We start from the raw sequence: 6,585 nt of genomic DNA, 5'->3' as shown, positions 1-6,585 counted from the left end.
ATATCTAAACTTGGTTAATTTGGCAACAATTGAAAAAATGTTTGGCAAATGTATTGGCTTTAGGGAAAGTAAGACCATACAAAAGTGTTGCCAACCTCCAGATGGTTATTAACAAAAATAAATGGGTGGCACTTTAGTTGTACTACTTGTAATTACAACCAAACAAAAGGGCAACTCAAGCTGTGTTTAAACATACATGAACTTATATTACAAAAGTTACCAATTCACCAAAGTTATTCACAGTGTTTGCAATGAAACCAACACCAACATTCCATACAGAGTTACAAATATCCATTCATGGAAATAATTCTATTCAATGCATGTAAGCTTGACAAATGCCACTGCAGGTGGTTTTAACGCATCCTTGTTAAAGATCATTCCATTTGTATTTTCCACCATAGGAGTTACAATGTGTATATGCAAATGAATGTCCAAAGAGAATGTCCTCATCATAGTGTGATTATTCTTTGTCGCGTCCCAGCCGGGACCGCTGCGCCGGCCGCGTCTCCCGGGCTTCTGCCGGCCCCCCTCCCCTCGTCAGCCGCGTTTCCCCGGGGCCTCCATTCGCCCCCCGGCTCGGGCACCCCACAACGCCGCCGCGGATGCTGGGCCCTGCCCGTGGGGCTCAGCCCTTCTCCGTCTCTCTCCGCTGTCGGCCGCGGGGGCCTCCGACCCCTTTACCGGGGCGCGTGGAAAAGGCTCGGGTCGGCCTCTGCATGCCGCCCCTCCTGGCTCCTTCCCCGGTGAGTGGGGCCTCTGGGGGTCTGCCTCCCCCCTCCCATCTGTTGTGGCCGGGACCGGAGCGCCCGGGCCGTCCCGGGCGTGAGGGCGACCCGGGACATTCTTTGACTTGTTCTCTTGTTCTTAATGTCTTTTCTTTGTACTCTTAACAGGTTCCCGGGACATACGTTCCTGTTTCAACTCTTTGTCTTCCTCAGAAGATAAACCTGGACATTCCGGAATGCATTTTATCAAAGGATGCATTTTATCAATGTTCCACTTGTGTCCCGCTTAGAAGATGCCGTGGTAAAACCAGGAAGGGACTATGGGCGAAACCGCACGGTCGCTTTAGCCTCCTTTATTCCCTGTTTCAGCCAGGATTCAGCCAGGATCGAACGCACGGACGTTCTTCCCTGTTCCAGCCAGGATTCAGCCAGGATCGAACGCATGCCTTTCGCTGAACGTGCGTTCGATCCTGGCTGAATCCTTTCTGAAACAGGGAATAAAGGAGGCTAAAGCGACTGTGCGGTTTCGCTCTGTCACTCTTTGATGAAATTCATTCTGGAATGTCCAGGTTTATCTTGTTATAACTTCCAGATGGTGGCTAGGGATGACCAGGAATTACAGTTGGTCTCCAGACAACAGAGATCAGTTCCCCTGGAGAAAAGGGGTACTTTCGAAGGTGAATTCTATGGCATTATACCCTACTATGTACCCTTGCCTCCCCAAACCACACCCTCCCCAGGCTCCGCCTCCCATATCTCCAGGAATTTCCCAACCCAGAGCTGGCAACCCTGCGTTGCAGAATGACCGTTCACCCTTGTGTTGGTTCTACCACACAGAAGAAACCAACTGCAACTACATACGATTGCACTGTACATTATGTTAGATATAATTATAATGTTAGAAACATTAGATTTTTTTAGTATTTGGAAATGCGACACTACAAAACTACAATAGATTTGTAGTGCGTTAAGGTGTTACAGGACTCTCCGGCCCAGTTCTCACAAGTGTGGTAAACCTGCGTCTGGACTGTACCACTTTCAAATTCAAACTAGACTGTTCTTTCATATTCAGAAAGAAACAACAAACTGAGAGAGCCAGTGTGGTATAGTGTAGTACTAGGATATGGGAGACCTAGAAATCCCCATTCTACCATGGAAGCTTGCTGTGTAACCTTGGGCCAATCACATACCTAACCTCCCTCTCAAGGTTCATGTGAGAATAAAATGAAGGACTAGAGAATGCTGTAAGCTGCTTTGGATCCCCACTGGGATATAAAATGGGATATAAATGAAGTAAAGAAATAAAACAAATAAACCATTCTGCACATAGAAAACTAGATGTCAGGGAGAAGACCTCCACTTTAGTCTTTTCCCTGACATGCTAGTTTTCTATGCATGCTATGTGCAAAGATCTGTGCACAGATGTTGGTGCTGTGTTATGGGGGGGACAAGCTAAAAGAGTTTGAGAGAAACTGACTTATATCAGCAGCTGTGGCAAAACATGTGTAACACTTAAATATACATTTACATTTTATTATTTTTCCACTGTCAACCATAATATGATCAGGATCTCAGTGGTTTTGCTATTCAGAAGCTATAAAATAGCACTATAAAGAAAACTTACACTATTATTGGCTTTGTCAGTTGAATCTCTACCTCCTCCTATTTAAAGCCCAGAAATCCCTGTATGTATTTGTATGTATTAAATGGGAGGGGATTGTGGGATAGTAGTGCTTAGCAAGTCAGACTGGGACTGGATAGATACTGCCTGGAGAAAAATGTCTCGTCCCTTTAACAGAGGCTTAATAGGGTCTTCTTTATCTCCATGCCATGAAAAGCTTAAATTACTCATTTCCATACCTAAACTTCTATCAAGGGGACAGGGCATTTTTCTTTTTAATCATGTGTGTGTGTGTGTGTGTGTGTGTGTGTGTGTAAAGTGCCGTCAAGTTGCAGTCGACTTATGGCAACCCAGTAGGGTTTTCAAGGCAAAAGATGAACAGAGGTGGTTTGCCACTGTCTTCCTCTGCATAGTGACTCTGGTATTCCTTGGTGGTCTCCCATCCAAGTACTAACCAGGGACAGCCCTACTTAGCTTCTGAGATCTGACCAGTAGGTCAACTACTTTCTTTTTTTAATCAAGCATGTCCAGTATTTTGTTGAAACCATCTGGCAACCCTACTTGTTAGTCACGGACGCCACTTCAAAATGGAGAATGTTCATTTCCATCAGTCTAGCTCTCTCCAATGAAACTGCTACTGATAAAAATAAAATCAAGAGAGGGAGGGAAAAATACTTGTATTGTGTGTGCACAGGTAGCAAAAACCAAATGACTTAATGAAATAAATAAATTAAATCAATACACCCAATGCAACAATCACTTTTCAGTACCATCAATCTCCAACACAAACCAAGCCCTCAAATGTATCCAACCGGTTCAGTTAGAGATGAGTCTTTTAAAACGCCCACTCTGATGACATCATCTGATGACAGCATTCTTGACCAAAATGTGAGGTTCTCCAGCCAACCTCGGCAATCCCAAAAAGTCACTCGCTCAGACAGGCAGGTCTAAAGCAGGTAAACGTTTATTCAGGAGACGCAGGATATAGCATAAGCAATCCACAGTTTCAAAGCTGCTAATGACAAACCAAACTACACAGCATAACTTTAAGCACGGAGTCATCCCAGGTGCAAAACCAAGCGGCCTGGGAATTAGGAGATAATGGTGCCTGGTAGGGAGTGGGGAGTGAGCGGGGAGTGAGCAAGCCATAATACTGAAGTTGCCTGCTAGAGACTCAAGGTCAGAGCAGGGGGGGAGGAAAGGAGCGGGGACAGCTTGAACAGTTCAGAGAAACAAAACCAAAGGAGAACACTTGAACAGAAATGGGCCTAACTCATGTCAAGAGCCGGCCTGCAGCATGACTCCTGATGGCTTGAACATCTCAGAGAAACAAAACCACTAGATACACATGAACAGCAAAACCAATAGATACACTTGAACAGAAATAAGCATGACTCTTGACATTGTGCCCCCCTTAAGGCCCCCCTCCCAGGTCCGAGACAGGTCGAGGCTTTTGGGGGTAGGCGTCATGAAATTGTTGTACCAGACGGGGGGCTGCTACATGTAGGCCCGCCACCCATTCATCATGTGCTGGTCCCAGATGTTTCCAACGTATCTAATAGAACAACTTCCCTTTTTTCAGTTTGGAATCAAGGATTTTAGAAACTTCCAGATGCACCTCCCCTCCCACCACAGTTGGTACCTCGGGCTTAGGTTCTGGGTGGAATTGGGGAGCCACTACATAGGGCTTGAGAAGACTGTTATGAAAAACTGGGTGGATTCCCCTGAGGGCTTTGGGAAGCGCTAGCTCTACAGCCACTTTGTTGATCACCCTTGTAATGGGATAGGGACCTACATACTTGTCACTGAGCTTTTTACATGGTCGTAGAATCCGAAGGTTTTTGGTGGACAGGTAGACTTGATCCCCCATCTTAAAGTCCCACCCCGGGGAACGATGTTTATCTGCATGCTCTTTGTATTTGTGTTTAGCTCGCTCCAGATTTTTCTGGAGCCAAGGCCATGTGTTCTGAACCACCTGCACCCAATCTCGAACTTCACCTTTTATCCCTTCCTCCTGGAGTAGTTCTACGTTCCCAAAGGGTCCGAAATCCTTGCCGTACACCACCTGGAAGGGACTGTACCCCGTAGACGAATGAGGAGCATTATTGTAAGCATATTCGCAAAAGGCAGTAAATCCACCCAATCATCCTGGTGATAGTTTACGTAACAGCACAAATAACATTCCAACACAGAATTAACTCGTTCCGTCTGTCCATCCGTCTGAGGATGGTGTGCTGAAGACAACCCTTGTTCTACTCCCATTAGTTTTAAAAAAAGCTTTCCAGAACTTAGCCATGAATTGGGGGGCCCTGTCGGAGATTATCTTGCGTGGGAACGAGTGATGTTTCATCACGTGTGTAACGAACATGCATGCCAGCTTCTGGGCTGTCGGTAAGCCCGTACAAGGAACAAAATGCACTTGCTTAGAAAATAAGTCCGTCACCACCCACAACACCGTCTTCCCTCGGCTGGGGGGAAGATCCGTAATAAATTCCATGGCAATGACCTCCCAGGGAACGGACGGGACTTCCAAGGGTTTGAGGAGTCCCGGGGGCTTCCCCATAAGTCTTTTAGAGGTTGCGCAGGTGGGGCAACTGCGCACGAAAAGGTCCACATCAGCTCTCATGCCCGGCCACCAAAATTGACGCCTCAACAAACGCAAAGATTTGACAAACCGAAAATGTCCTGCGGTTTTTGCCCCATGAGCCATCCCCAACACCTCCCTCTGAACAGTTTCTGGAACATACAGTTTCACCCCATGAAACCACAACTCCCCCCGTCGAGTGAGAGCTTGAGGAAGCTTTTGGCCCCCTTCTTCCTGGTGCGCGGCTTCAGCCACCCTCGCATGGAAAGCCTCCGGGAGTCCTCCAGCCGGGTCTGCATCCACTGCTTGGCTCTGAGCATGAGTGACCACGGCCAATCCTGACACCTCCCCCCATTGTTCCGGGGTGAATAAGGAATCTACAGGGCGGTCGATTTGACAGCGGTATTGGGGGAGTCGGGACAATGCATCAGCCAGACAATTTTCTTTCCCTGGAACATGTTTCAGCACAAATCGAAACTTGGCAAAGAACTCTGCCCAACGAACCTGTTTGGCTGACAATTTTCTAGACCCTTTTAGCACCTCCAAATTTTTGTGATTGGTCTACACCTCAAAAGGAACATCAACCCCTTCCAAAAAATGTCTCCAGACCATGAGGGCATGTTTTACGGCCGCTGCCTCCTTTTCCCAAGTAGCCCAGTTTAGTTCAGCTTGAGAGAATTTCATAGAAAAATATGCACACGGTTGCAGTTGGCCACCTTCACCCATTTGTAAGAGTGCCCCTCCCATGGCAACATCTGAAGCATCCACCTGAACAATGAAAGGTTTTTCACAATCACGGTGTTTCAACACTGGTTCGGATGTGAACAACCGTTTTAGAGTGTCAAACGCTTGTTGACATTCAGGAGTCCAAAGTAACCTGGCGGATGGCAGCATGGCTGCAGACCCCTTTCCTTTCGTTCGCAGAAGAGAGGTGAGAGGCAAGGCTACTTGCGTAAAGTCATTAATAAAATTGCAGTAGAAATTAGTGAAACTGAGAAATTGCTGCAGTTGCTTGCGGGTAGTGGGGACTTCCCACTCCACCACAGCTTGAACTTTTTCTGGGTCCATAGCGAGTCCCTGCTGCGACACTATATATCCCAGAAATGTTATGGAAGACTGATGAAAGTCACATTTGGACGTACAACTTGTGGGCACGCAATCGACTTAGCACTTCCTTCACTAGAGCCACATGCTCGTCCATGGTTTTGGTGTATGTTAAAATATCGTCCAAATAAACAATCACTCCTTTGAACAATAAATCAGGCAACACCTCATTAATCATTTGCATAAAGACACTCGGAGCCCCCGTCAATCCAAACAGCATTACTAAATATTCAAACATTCCAAAGCAACTAGAGAAGACAGTCTTATGTTCATCTCCTTCCCTGATCCTAATGCCATGGTACGCTTCCACTAAATCAAGTTTTGTAAAAATCCGACCTTCCTTCAACTGAGCGAGCAGATCTGGAATGAGAGGAAGGGGGTAGTCATTAGTCTGCGTGACCGCATTGAGTCTGCGGAAATCTATACAGAGTCGCAAATCACCAGTCTTTTTCTTCACAAAGAAAGCGGGTGCCGAGTGAGGCGCTGAGGACGGACGTATGAACCCCCTTGCCAAATTAGTGTCCAAATAGTCTCTTAACACCGCCTTTTCC

This window comes from Euleptes europaea, chromosome 2 (assembly GCF_029931775.1).
Source record: "Euleptes europaea isolate rEulEur1 chromosome 2, rEulEur1.hap1, whole genome shotgun sequence".
Classification (NCBI taxonomy): Eukaryota; Metazoa; Chordata; class Lepidosauria; order Squamata; family Sphaerodactylidae; genus Euleptes; species Euleptes europaea.
The sequence above is the reverse complement of the archived record's forward strand: the minus strand, read 5'-3'. Positions refer to the sequence as shown.